Here is a 14,769-nt window from a genome sequence, read left to right on the forward strand (position 1 = left end):
CAGATGTCCCAGTAAACGTGTTACAGAGGTAACAACAGCCCAGCAGCAATTGCAAGTTCACGTGCTAATGCCCCACTGTTCAGTGCAAAAGGGAAAATGAGTTTTGAGAGGGGACGTTATTGGCGGGTCAACGTGATGTTGGTAGTTCTGGCAACAAGCAGCCTACCTCAGAGCAGGGGTAACACGAGCAGGCACAGCACAGCCTCACCTCCGTGATCTGTCCCCAAAACCAGCGTCACCTCCTCCTGGTTCAGCTTCCCAAGGCTCCTGCCGGCCCCGCAACGTAAATCCATCCTTGTAGGAAATGTCACTTGCCACTCTCAGCTCTGCCAGGGCAAGGCACGTCCCAAAAGCCACCTGCCTGCCATTCCCAGGTAGGAGATGACCTCCTCATGAGCACGGTCCAGTCGAAGCACCGGGCCTGGGGAACACCACGAGGGGCAGAGTGGCTCTGCCACGCGAGGAGGGCTCTGGTGGGCGGCATTCTTTGGGAGCAGGCCCTGCTGAGGAGCCGAGCGAGGGCTGAATTTCTATTCTGGGGCTGTTTGTGTTTCCTGTTTGGTGCGACAGCCTCAAAGGGGAATTAGTATTTACAGGGCTCCGGTCACGTCATCCCATTGTTCCCATGCAGTCAGGAGGCTGCCAGGAGAGAGGAAGAGAGAGCAAAGCATCCCAGCAGGCTGCCCGAGCCGCAGCTCCCTGCCAGTGGTGGCACTTTGCAGGGAGGCAAAGCAAAAGGCACGGTGAAGTCGGTGATTTCCCACCTCCTGCCAGGGGAGCGGCGCAAAGAGGGGCAGTCAGATGGCTGGGAGCGCAGCTTCTCCCTCCCCAGGCATCTTCTGACAGTGGAAAGGGCAAAAAGGACAGGGGAAGGGTTTTTTTCTCTGGCAATCCACAAGATGCAAATGCACTCTGGAGTCCTTGTAGACCCAATGACAGGAGCTTTAAAGCCTTTTGAGGGATATCAGCTTCTCGGCTGGTCCAAAGCAATCCCTTCTCCAGAGTTATTATGTTTTCTGATGCACACAGATCCATGTCATGCCACAAAGAGGCCCGGTGCCTTCTGCATGGGCAAGGAGAGGAGCCTCCTGCAAAGGGAGGGCATGCCAGCAGGACCCCGAGGTGCCCCAGGAGGAGAGAGCAGACCCCTTCAGCCTCCCCTACCCAGGTCACGCACATCAGTGGGGATGCACAGCAAAGCAGAGGTCAGGAGAGAGAAGAAAACAGGAGTCTCACAGAGGGAATTTGTGGAGGAGAGGGGAATACGTGGCAGGAGGGTAAAGCAGACATGGCAATGTGAAGCTAGGAGCAGCTCCTGCACACACAGGACCCCTCAGCAAGAAGCAGCCCAACGTGAATAAAAGCCATTTTGGGGGTTACCTCAGGATATTGCTCTTCAGTGTTGCACAGCATCCCTGCTAAATACAGCAGAAGCCATTTTGCTCTCGATGGAAGGAAGGGGCAGAGACAGAAGAAAGGTGCACCAGAAAAAGGTCTTGCATCAGTGCTAAGCCACAGCTGAAGACAAAGGCCTTTTATACGCATGACCAGCCAGGATAAGGCAGGATAAGTAAATCTCTCTGATTATATTCTTCACCTGTGCCAGGAGAGACCTGCATCTCCTAGGGCTACACAAGAATGAATGCAATAAAGATGATGAAGCACCAAGACGATAAAGTAATGGGGGTTGTGCAAGTTCGCATGTAAAACTCTCTGTTACAACTCAATCAGTAGCGGAAACTGTCTTGGTGACCACTTTTTTCTAGATTTTGAACTCTCTCTGAATTTGTACTTGCTGGACCGCCTTGACTTGGAGCTGGTTAAATCTCGGGCACTGTTTTTCCATGGATCAGGACTCAATCTTTCCCACAAACAGCATGAAAGCAGACTAAGCATTTTAGGCAAAATAAGGTACATATGCACAGCTTGGTCTGTGAGAAAGACCCAGCCTCCAAATTTTGACGATCAGATTCAGAGGACCCAGAATTTCACCAGCACTGTTTACTGACCCATCGAGCAATCATGTAACGCTTCGTTGAATGAGAACTTCTGCTTCTCTATACCTTTGGCATGGTTTTATACATGACGTTTTAATTTTTTGTTTGTTTGTTTCCTTTCCCCATTTCATTTCCTCTTTAAATTCCGAGACAACTGCCTGTGTGCAAGGATAGCAGCTGTTTTATTCCTGGAATTAGCACTCAGTTACCGGGCAGGCAAACACTGGACTTTCTGCAGGAAACTCGGCTTTCCTGATTTGTTGCTCTTTTCCTTAGGCTGAAGCTAATATCTGCTTAGAGCCAGAACAGACATTGGGGGTTTTGTCTATGGAAAGAAAGAGTTCACTCCTTGTCAGCAGCAACGTGCGTCCTTTCAGAAACAGAAATATTTTCACTCTTTGATTTCAGCAAGACATTTTGGCAGCATTAGGAATCCGAACCTTTGGCAGAATTGTGCAGGCAGTGAGACAGAGAGACTTCACTGAAATATGAAGAGCAAAGGGGGATCACAGCTCAGCGCTGCATGAAGGGCACAGGAGTCCTTCCCGCACAGCGCTCGGTGTTCACAGAGCTGCTGGCACAAAGGTAGCGCAGAAAAGGGCTCAGACTCTAGTACCTTGTTTTCACATTGAACAGTTCCTCACATCGCAACTGCTACAGGTCCCTAAGTGGCCTGCAGAACTGCAACACTTCATACTTCCACATACAAAAAGAGCAAAATCCAGTCTGGAAGATCGGGATTTGTATTTTGGACCAACAGCGTAGCTATGGAGAGAGCATCGTACACGTACCTCCTCTGCGCCAGCCGACAGCTCACCAGGAAAAGATTAAAGTCACCAGCTTCCACGGATGGGGAGGCTCCTTGGTTAGCCAAAGGGCTATTTCAGAGGGCTGGAGGAAAGCGGCGTTGTGCTTGCATTGCCACGAGCCTGTTGGAAGCAGAACAAATGCTGTGACAAAGCTTTTTTTTTTTTTGCCCACAGGAGGCCCCAGTTAAGTCCAAACATGCTCAAAATAAGGGCTGAAACCTTTGGGTGCTGATCCAGTACTGAGTGAAGAAGCTTCTAAAACCGTGAAGTTTTTCTATCCCTGGCTATACTTATCTCCAGCCTTGCTTGAGCGACCACTCTGAGGAATGGGGGGATAGACTCACGGTACTACTGAAAGGGGCTGTAAAAACTCATGGCTTCTAACAGAAAAAGCCCAGTGCCATTTTCTGAATGGAAAGGTGCATTGCTTAAAAAAAAGATAGCCTCTTCACTTGCAGTTCAGGCATCCCACCTCAGGTCTTTAGAACAACCCTCCTAGGAAAGGCAGGTAATGTCCTCTGGCCAAGACAGATTCCTCTCCTCCCCTCGCCCGGCTGCTCACCTGCCTTTCTCCTTCCCTTGCCTCTCCTCCAAGTCCACGTGCAGACTTTGGCCAGCCCTCCAGCCTACACTCCTCTTGCAAATATGACCTTGCAGCACTTACTCATCACTTGTATCTGCACCAGCCCGCTCAGGAAGATTACTCACATAATTAAGGGCCCAGTTACCCTGCAAGCATAACCATGCCTTTGCAGCTGGTTTTTAATCCCCTCACCAGACCTCGTTACTACAACACGGAGGAGCTACAGTCCCTCCACCTTCCCCCACACTTATCATGGTTTTAACTTTGCAGCCATGACAGGGGGGCAAAAAGCACAGCCAACTTTCCACACCACTACTTTAAGCTCTCGAAAAACTGTCCATGCCAGCTCCTCCCTTACAAAAGCACTTTCAAGCCTCCCCATGAAGGTTAACTCTCCTCAGGTCTCACCAAATTCTCACTGGCTGTGGTGAAGCTGATGTCCTCCATCATCCAGGAGAGCAGATCCCAGTACCGCACGGGCCCTGGGGCTGGGATGATGTTCACGATGGGGAAAGCTGCATGGGCAGCCAGATGCCGGCTGTGGCCAGGGAACATGGGCAGCATGTGTGCCAAGACATCCCTGTAGATGTGAACTTGGATGGAAACGTGGAGGAGAGCGGTGCCTTCAGGGAGCAGAGCAACACAAGGTGGGCCAAGACACTGCACAGAGAGGTAGAAGTGATGCAGGACAACGAGCCACACGGGATGCCACCGTCATCTACGCTGTAAGAGCTTGCTGTGCCAGACAGCAGGCAATACCTAAGCAGGTATTGCCCAAAGACGATATAAAAGTAGGTGATACATACAAGGTGATACAGCAAAGCAACAAGCATTTGTGTCAGGGCACGCACACTTTTAGGGCTGACAATGCCCCTGTGAGCTGGATAACTACAAGTCACAGATGAAAATGGGGACAAGAGAAAGAAAAAGAGCAAAGGTGGACCCTCAGCATCTCCCTCCTGCCCCATCCTGGAGCCACCCGAGTCTTTGCGAGGCAAGGGTACAAGGCTGGGACAGACAAGCACAAGTGTCTGCAAATCAGTTGTCCAGATGAAAATGGCAATAGATTTGGTTTTGGCATTGAGTTTTTCCAAAAAAAACCACTGAGTGAGCATGTTTCTGATCATGCATTTCCACGTTGGTTTTCTGCTTGTTTTTAATATGACCTGGGTTCTCTTTTCCTTCCATTTCTGAACCCTCAGTATACTTTACTTTCTCAAGGTTTCCTCTGGGAAAAAAAAAAGAAGGCTGGAAACATTCCTTTTCATTTAAAAGGAAGCTGAGACTGCCTGACAATGGGATGACTCCAGCAGCTGGGCTTTTAAGGACACTCTGGAAATTACAAGACTCCCGATAAAATCATAGAAATTGGCAGGGCCATATTTCCCCTGAACAATTACGACTTCTTTGCCTGTGGGTATCAGTGTGTTGAAATGCCTCTGAAGTTCCTGCTATGTCATTGAATTTGCATGCATTTCTTTTCGGTTCCTTCCTTCTCCAGCCCCTGCCAGAGAGTAGACATTCCTGAAAATCAACTAACCACCCTCCCATAACTTTACAGCCTGAAGACCTTGAAGCAAATGAGCCTTGAAGAGTAATTGTAACATTACAGGCACCAAATGATGCTGAATTATGCAGTGCTTGGGGGACACTGCTTAGTGGATTGATTTGGGGAAAAACATTGGATAACATGAGAAAAAAATCACTTCTCCAAATGAAACAGCGATGCCAGCTAAAACTCTCACTGTTTTCAACTCTATTAGCAAAAAAAATGGGCCGTGTGGTGGGGCTGGACAGGAGGACTCCCACTTTAAACAGTTAAACCTATGCTGAGAAAGGACCTCTCCTTTTAGAGAACATTTCAACTCACCAAATTTATACATCCCCTCTGGAGCATCTGCTTTGCTGCAAGAGGTGCTGAGAGTGACTACAGACCAAATCCAAGCACTTCAGGTAACAAGAATCAGCCAGGATTAACTAGGTCTTGGAAGAAGGTGTGAGCCAACATTTCCATTCTGGTGGCTTAGATGCTGTGGGATGCATGGACCTTAACAAAGATGCATCTTCCTAGCATGGTAAATTAACTACTATTGAATGCAAGAGATATTTTTTTTGTTGTTTAAAACTATTTAGAAAACATCTCAGTAGCATTATCACTAACCAAGCCAAAAGAAAAGCAGCAGCAATAGAAATAATGAAGCCAACACAATGGATACGTGTTCAGTGATGTCTGATGACGTATGTTCATTGCAAGGGGGGTGGACTCGATGACCTTTAAAGGTCCCTTCCAACCCACACCATTCTATAGATTCTATGTTCATATGATTCTATGTTCACTAATCATTGACCATCTCTGTGTGTTCACGTGCAGGGTGTTTCTACACGCTCTACAAATGGGCTTCAGTGTTGTTATTATTTCCATTCTTCAGCTGTAGGAATCAAGCTGAAATTAAGCATTAATTAAGAAATTAATGTAGAAGATAAGCAGCTTGCTCAAGATCACACAGGAAACAGGTGAGAACTGAGGGATGAGCAGTAGGTGTTCCCCTGACCAGACTGTCACATGGTGGTGGCTTCCTACCAACACCTTAGCATCGCATAGGACTTGGAAAACATAAGGCTGCTGTAACGTTTGAAGATCCTCTTCCCCAAAATTTCGGTATTTTTCATGAACAAGAACTTGAGAGAAGGTAGGAAGGGAATGGGGGAAAGTCTGTTTAGGCCCTCTGTTTCATGGGTACTGGTTAGCAGTGAGAGTGATGGATGGGGCAGTTGGAAGAACAGGAGGTTTGATGGGCTGACCAAAAAAATCCCCGTGCAGCAAGTATGTGAAGTGCCTGGCATTCCCAGCAGATGAAGACGAGCAGCACATGGCTCGGGTGTGCCAGCATGAGGGGCCATGCTGTGGCACCACGAGAGCAAATAACCCTGCTGCTCACAGAGCATCGCTTCACCCCAGAGCATACACTCCATGCGTCCCCGGACCGGGGGAAGTGTACGCTAGGTTTCCCAGTGCTTACCCACCACGTTGCTCCACATACTTCATCCTCCTTCCTGAGCTTCCCACGCAGGCTGGCCAGCCAGGAAAATAGCGAACGCCACGGCTTACCCCTGCATGCGATGAAGCAAGAGTTTGCGGAGGACGGGAAGGAGGGAGGGATAAGTAGGTGACAGTCTAATTAAGGAACGCACGATAATGCCTCAGGCCGGCGGCCAGGCTGCAGGCATTTCCTGACCGCAGGATGCTGCCAGCTTTGCCACCTCTGAGCTCGCCTTCGCACGGCTTTGAGGTGCTGGCCGCAGCCCCGCCGGGCTGATGGAGAAGCATCCAAGTCCATTGTCCCGCTTGCGTGCGCGCAGGGAGGTGGAAGCAGAGGCTTTGGGTTACCTTTTGGCTTGCTGCTCCTCGTCGTTGGGTGTTTAAACACAGGTGTCTGCCGCTGTTGACACTGAGTGATAAGTAGAGACATTTTTTCCATTGGAAAGAATCTCAAGAATTTCCCCGTTCTCTTTTTATTCTTTTTTTTTTTCCTTCTGCATCATGGTAAGGAGACTGTTACGGGGGGTGTGGGGCAGCTGGCACAAGACAGAGGTAGGACAGTGCTTATTTAAAAATTAGATCCCCCCCTCCATTCCCTCTCACGAGTGCAGCCGCTCCAGCCCTGAGCTTCAAATGCTCATTTAAATTGAAGCCTTCCTCCCTTTCTGCACCCCCAGCTGCCTCTAATAGCTGGTTCTTAATGCTCAGCTTGGGATAGCAGCTGGGAAAAAAGTGTTCGGATGTAAAATACAAAAGCAATGCCTTCCCAAAAGGGGAAAAGTAGGCAAGAGCTGGAAGAGGGGCCCCCTTCCCTCCCCCCTTGCCCATCTCATGGCACTGACCTGCCACCATAAAACAACCCAGGCCCCGGGGTGCCATTACCAGGAAGCTCCTAATATTTTTTTTTTGTGCTTAACTGTGCCTCAGCCCTACGTTTCAGGTCATTTCTTATGTCACTCAAGCTGGGTAGATTTTTTTCCCACAAGATAAACCAGGCCTGCCTTACTCTGGTACACCGTGGGGAGCAGGAGGAAGACCCGGTGACCCCCCACGCACGTGCTCACACACCCTCCCAGCACTGTGTACCGTGGGGAAAACCTTGTCTCACGACGAGTTAGCTGAACATCCGCATATACACGTGCGCAGACACATGCGTGTGCAAACACAAGAGGCTGAGATGCTCCTACACGCACGGGCATGTCCCTGCATGTGCAATTGCCGCTGGGCGATGCTGCCCTCCCCCTGCCCGTTGCTCTCCTAGGACTTTGTTGGAAAGCACGGGTGCAGCCAAAGCGTCTCCAGCCCTCCTTCTGGTACCCGTGCCTGAGTGCATCTCTCCTTCTTGGGATGATGGTGACACTAATAAGTGGGCACCATCCCCGCCCTAAGATGGAAAATATGAATGCTCTAAAAAAAACCCCCCTGGTGCAGTGAAAAGCCAGGCCCAGGGGGACTAGACCAAGCACCCTGGGAGACCAGCTTACCTGATGGTTATGATGGGGCTTGGCCACCACACCAGTGCCTAATTGCCTGTCACTTCAGCTCCCCGCAGCAATTAGCAGCTCTGGCCGTCAGCCACCCTCTGCCTCAGGAGCTGGGGAGGCACGGGGTCCCCGCCACTGGGTTTCCTGGGAGCCTGGGCCAGCAGAAAGCCAGTCCACCCAACAGGCATGATTTTCATGGGAGGTTACGCAATAAAAACCCCAAACCCTCATTACAATGCAACGTTGGCCTCTCTTGACGCATCTACTTTTGGGCTGGGGAAATTTTGGTGGCAGTGAAGCAGGAGGGGTTGAGTTCCTTGCTGCAGACACTGCCGGCTCTGCTTGAGAGGATATAAACCTGGGGTCCAAAACTCATAAACTGCCCTTTTTCTTCCCAGATGGATACATCTGCTCGCTCCCAGCCCACCACGTGAGGCTGCACATCGCTGCCCTCAGGGAGCCCGGGAGCTGCCCCGTGCATCCCTCCCATCTCAAGGGAGTGGGGCCATGGGGGATGAGAAGGAAAAGGCAAACAGGCATGTTTTGAACAAAAGGATAAAGAGGCCAAAATGCAGATGAAACATTACCACTTCAAGGGGGAAAAAATAGATAACGACATTAGTCACCACCCAGCGAACGACCTACAGCCTCCTCAGCCTGCGGAGGCTATGAGGAGCCTTCCATCCTCCTCCTCACCCTCCTGCCCCCGCTCCTGCCTGTTTATGATATGGCTTATGACAAAACAGCTTATTAAGAGAATTATGCAACTCAGCTCCTAACCCTTTCCACGCTGGATTTTTCCAAAGCCTTACGCTTATCGGGTAATTGTGCTAGAGACACCAGCTACCTGTCACAAGCCCTGTTGTGTGGTTGGGTTTTTTAATGAGGCCTCAGCTCCTTAATTGCTCGCGTGCTTTGTTGGGAAAGCTCAGTCACATGGGTGCAAAGGTAATCCAGGAAAAGCACTATCAGCGTGCCCAATTACAGGGGCTGGCACTGCCTTTGGTATTGAACTCTGCCCGCAGCCTCGGGACCAGCATCCCACAAGGTCACTCGGCGAAAGGGCATCTTTACACCTCTCGGTGCAGACTGGCACTGGCTCTCCAGCTCCTGGTCCACGTGCCCTGTAGGAAACTTGGTTTATAGCAGAGCCCACATGCTTGTTGCCCTGGGATTGCCCAGGAAGCCCACATGAAGGTCGAGGGGGTATGCGCAAACCCGTACGTAGGTACCTACCGCCTTCTGAGATAACTTTGGGTGCCTGAGGCACCTACCCAGGGCTGGCAGATATGGTCCAGGACCTCCCAGAGGAGCATCCTCTTGCAGAGGCAGCCTTACCTCTAGCGTGCACCACACAGATGCATCGGGACACGGGACAGACATCCCCAGGTCTGCTGCCCCTTGATGAGGGCTCACCATCAGCAGAGACCAGCCATGCCCCGACTGGTGCAACCACCTCGATTTGGTCTGGAAGTTTGGACCAGCGGTTGGTTTCCACGCGTCACTTAGGCTGCCAGCAAGGGGCTGATACAGACACACAGAGCAAAATTGTTATCTGGGTTAGAGAAATTCCCAAGGGACCAAGCACCGTGACAGGTTTCAGGCCAGGCACCGTACAGACACAGGGTAAAAGGCACATCGCGTGTGAGTGTGTGCTTGCACGAAGCAGCTGGGTGGGTGAGCCACGCTCCCGCCTGTGCTGTACCACGCATCAGGGCTGGAAGAAAATCATTACCTACTATTTCAGTTTGCTTGTTTCAGACTTTCTGTAACACAAATAAAACCATCTAAAAAAAACCCCACAGTCAAAAACCAAACCAAAAACCAACCAAAAAAAAAACCCCACTAACTGGGGGTCATCTGACCCAGCCTCAAATCTTCTGATAAACAACATGCATAAAGACAGCCACCAGGCTTCTCCAAGCATCTCCGCACATTTGTAATATGTAACGCAGCATATGAAAGCTATATCTCTGTATAATTAGGAGTGCTCAAAGCGGTGACTCAGACATTCCAGCACGCTTTCTTCTTGTCGCTGGTGTGCAAAATGTAACTTTACTCATTTTTTCCAATGACTTTGGACTTTAAAAACAGTAATTAGCAAAGTCAGCTTGTTATCAGCGCCTGTCGGTAACCCGTCCTCCCTCCAGTCCTCCACTGCATTTTGGTCACGGGCAAAGCTTTGGCAGTCATTTCCCAAGGCTTGCTTTTGTCTGGAGAAACAAGGCAGCCGAGTGAGTAAAATAGGTCCTAAACCTGCAAGCCCTTTCACACACCTTCGTGTTAAGCACTTGAACATTGAAGTAGCTCTAGACTGGGTCTTTCTATAGCATGGTAAATAGCAGGCAAGCCATGAAATAAAACTTCAGAGGCATTATTTTCTCACATGTCTTTCTAGTTACGGCTAGGCTGGCATCAACAGACGCTAAGTAAAAATACTGTCCTCACTAACGATGCTTCTCCTACCATGCTTTTACGAAGGCTTTCATCTGCTCTGCTCACAGAGTGGTTTACTACCCATACATCACCACATACCACTGCATCTGCAGCCAGAGAAAGGGCAAATGGCAATCTGCTCCTCACCACCACTCATGGGCTTTCAGCCTGTGAAACGTTCCAAGGGGTGTTACGGAGCCTGCATTTCACAAGGGGACGGAGGATGCTGCTGTTTCCTTTAGCACACTGGTGGTCCCCATATTTTCTTTCCTGGTAAGACAGACTGGTTGCAAGACCCCAGCAGAGGAGGCTGAAAGATCAGCATCCCCTTGAAATCTGTGGGAAGAGTCCAGTCCAGCCAACCTGCAGCCAGAGGTTTCTCTGGGAGGGAAACCACGCGTGTGGGAGTGAGGGAGCAAAGAGGATCAGGCCCTACAGCTGGGCTGGAGACAAAATACGAGGAGAGTATTTAACCTTCTCGGTCTGACTGCTTTCCTCAGCTCAGGTGGGATGAGCCTCACAAAGTTGAAGGGTTTGTGAACCTCTCTAGCTAATTTTGGGTTCAGACACTTCAGAAAATGAGTTCATGAACCCTCTTTTCTTATATTTTAAACTAATTTCCCTCCCAAGGGAGACGGATGCTATTTAAACCACATGTTTTCCAAGCTAAAGGGAGCCCTGTACTATGTGGCCACACTTCTGGAAAGCTCTCACCTACATCGGGTAGCATCTCCAGCACATGCCTGACTTTCAGCATGATTGAAGTTGATGGGATGTCCATGAGCTAGGCAGTTGGGAGTGGGAATGAATGTGCCCCTGAACTGGACCTGGCTGGGAGGCAGAGGCCGGTTTTGCCTTCCTCCCTCCCCTCCTCCCTCAAGTTAAGCCAACACAAGCAGCATGCAGGTGGCACAAGCTGCATGTGCTTTACCCCCGCAACCTCTCCTTCCACCTCCATCCGTGGTCTTCATGGCACACTCTTGCTATGTTTTCCTCACTCTTTCCATAACCTCTCGCGGTTTTTTTCACCCTGTTGTGTCACTTTGCGTCACTGATGCCCTGCTGGTTTGGGGCGGGAGGGCAGTTCTGGCAATTAAAGAACGTGAATTTTACAGCGAACTTGATCTACTGACTGCACGCAGAATGGCTGGCCATGGATGTATAGACCTTTTTCTGCTATAGAAGTGAAGGTATTGACATGTGAAGGGGCAAACTCAACAAGGTGAAAGCACAAAAGAAACTAGGAGTGAGGTTCAGCTCACCTAGCTTCAGCTACCTGAGAGTTGGGCATGCAAACTACATGGTTATCTACATCTTCGCACTAGTGAGAGCCAGAGGACCTCCAAGAACTCATTCTTTCCAGATAGGCTGTTAAAATGAATCACCTTCTGGAGGTGTTTACCTCCTTCTGTGGAGTACAGGAGGAGACTAAACAATTATTTCAGGCTAGACACCCAAGTTTTAATTATGACAGAGGCCGTTCAGCATGACTAGCCCAGTGCCAGGATGGGAGGTAGAATCACAGGGTCTGCACCTGGAAGCTTTTTGCTGGCTGCCTGAGTGAAACTCAGCCAAATAAACCATCTCTCCTGACAGCAGAGGCTCTGGAGATTTCTTCTGATCAGGTTTCCTCAAAACTTGACTGCAGTTTCATCACACTGGGAACCTCCCCTGTAAACAGATGTCTAAGGTTTGTTGGAAGAGAAAGGTATGGAAAGTGACTGATGGCAAGTCCCCTACAAAGCACCAAATACTCACTTAAGTTAAATATTATACTTCATGAAAACTATGGCCAATCATGTTTTACAGAGGTCAGTAGTAGTTACAGAGGTTTAGCTGCTCAAATTAAGCAAGGCAGACATAGGAGGAGGCCCTAGAGAAATCTCTTTGGCTGCTACTGGGAAAAACCAGAACGGATGCTGTGTGAAGAGCACACGGGCAGGATGCAGTCTGTGAAATGCAAGTACCTGCTGGGCAGCTCAGAAAGGCCCTGGAATGGGCCGGGACAGCCCGGGTGTCCATCTGGGAGCACCAGCAGGGTGTGGGGTGGCACGCAACGTGGCTTTCGCCTGCTCCATACCAACGCCGGCAGGCTTTCCCCTCTACCGCAGCCCGGCACCCACAGCAGACCCAGCCACGAATCGGCATCCGAGCGCTGCGGATTTTGGCAAATCCCATTTCAGCTCAGCTGACCGTCCCACGGATAGACAGGTCATGGGATTGAACACTGTGAAGTCCCTTTGTCCTCGGGTGCAGGGGATAATAACCCCAGCGTGGATCAGCTGAGCCTGGCGAGGACTGACGAGCCTCCGCAAAGCCTCCCCTCGGTCCCATCGTCAGAAGAAGTTTACGCACAAGACCCCGCTCTAAAGCCCCTCTGCCTTCCCCTCTTGTGAGGGTATCCCAAATCCCATCAGCTGGAGCATTACCGGATTAAATCCAACTCAATGTCAGAATGTGCCCATTACTTAAAAGGCTGTGCAGAGGGTAAAGCAAGCTGCGGGTGCCGGAGACAGGGGAGGGTAGGGGGGGCTGAGTGGCAAATCCCACACACCCACAGCCCTTTCAGCACACTGGAAAGGGTTTCCCCACCCGATGGCGAGCACCTCCACCTCTGCAGTTTGCCCGACCACCCAGCTTCAACCAGCTCACCCCCAGCCTGCGGGACGCAGGGGTGTTGCCGCTCCGGTCACCAAACAGGCATGGTTTTATCTGGGGGAAATCCCGCCGTGGCTCTGGTTGAAGCAGGGGTTGGTCCTCACCCCCACAGGCAGCATCCAAAGCAGACTCGACAGCCACAGCGCTGGCAACAACCGTAGTGGAAAAGAGTTGTCAAACCCCGCTCGGGTGGTTTGCGCTTGACAAATAGTTGTTGAGCTGATTGTAACCCACCCGGCTCACGCTTCTGAATGCAGAGAACCTGTGGGGAAGAGTTTAAAACCCCTGTAATAAAGCCGCCCTTTTTTCCTCCCCCAGCACAGCTGGACAAAGCTGCAATCCTGCACTGTCTCCTCACCCCAGCCTGGAGCACAGCAGGAGCAGGCTGTTACGTGGCAGTGACCACTCTGGGATTTTATTCCCGTGTTTTCCCTTGTATCGATCCCCACCTTTGCAGGCCAGAGCCAAAGGCATCAGCCGACGTGACCCAGAGATGCTGCGGAGCTGCCTCGCCGTAGCCGGCCGAGGTGCTGGCTGCCGCTCCATCACTGCAGCTGCATGCGTGTGGCTCCCAGCAGGTACGGCACGGTGTCACGGACACCAGCGTGCAGCCACGAAGGCACCTGGGTCTGTTGGGATGTGTGGGAGAGAGGCGCTCAGTGGCAGGACACACTCTGGGACTGATGGAGCAGGAAATACCTGGGGTCCTGAGCTGGCTGAGGGCAGAATAAAGAAGGAAGTATCGAAAATAAAAGCAAAGCTGCTGTGACATTTTCATGCTTGGCTTCTGACATCCTCTCCCTCTCATACACTTGACTTCCTTGCTTATTTTTATCAGATGAAGCTGATGGTCGCTGCTACGGTAACACTGTGTGGTTACAGCTCTGGCAGTGAACAAGTGCTCAATGCACGTTTCCTTTGCGGCTTCCCTCCCCGCTCCGTCTTCCCACCCCTCGGGGCTCTCAAGATAGTGCGTTTGACTTTGTTATGCCTTAGTTGTGAACGCTGCCTGTTGCAATGGGCAGTGTGGTTCACTCCTCTAGGCTCTGCTTGCTTGGCTCACCAGCCACTGCCATCTTCCCCCTCTTCTTGTCCTACCTTTGCTGTCTTCAGCAGGCAAAGTACAGGTCTCTGACCCCACGTACGGGGCTGGGTTTTTTTGTTTCAACATGGAAAAAGCACAAAACAACTCTCCCAGAGCTGATAACGTGGGTTGGGGGGAAAAAGCTCTTCACTGACAGGATAAAGTCTGGTTTGGAACAACAACAACAAAAATACTTCTCTTGCCTTGAGCCCACTCCTCCTTTTAGAGTCATTATAGGAAAGGTGGGATCAGAGGATAAAGGCTGGTGCTCTCTCCTACGCTATGGAGACCAGTTAATCTGCCAGGGCTTCCCACCAGCCACGGGTAGCTATGACCCACATTTCCTAGAGTGGTACCAGAGCCTCATCAGTGGATTTATCTGTGCTCCAGTCCCACCAAAGTAATTTCTGTTGATGGCGTTTCGCTAGCAAGGGTTATGGCTTGTCGAACTTGAAGATGCTCTCAGGCTCCGAAGCTCTTCCCCAGCTGGTCTGTCTCCAGTTCTGGCACCCAAACCACATCAGGGTATTACAAGCAGCTACCCCACACTTTGAGCTCGTGTCGTGGCCATCGGCGCAGCATGACAAAGCTGATCCCCACTCGCCCCTTCCTCCAGGTGAAGTACGACCAAGCTAACATTAGGAGCTGCGGAGGGGCACAGGCACCCCAGGGTATGTC

This window comes from Accipiter gentilis, chromosome 30 (genome assembly GCF_929443795.1).
Source record: "Accipiter gentilis chromosome 30, bAccGen1.1, whole genome shotgun sequence".
In the NCBI taxonomy this organism is placed as follows: Eukaryota; Metazoa; Chordata; class Aves; order Accipitriformes; family Accipitridae; genus Astur; species Astur gentilis.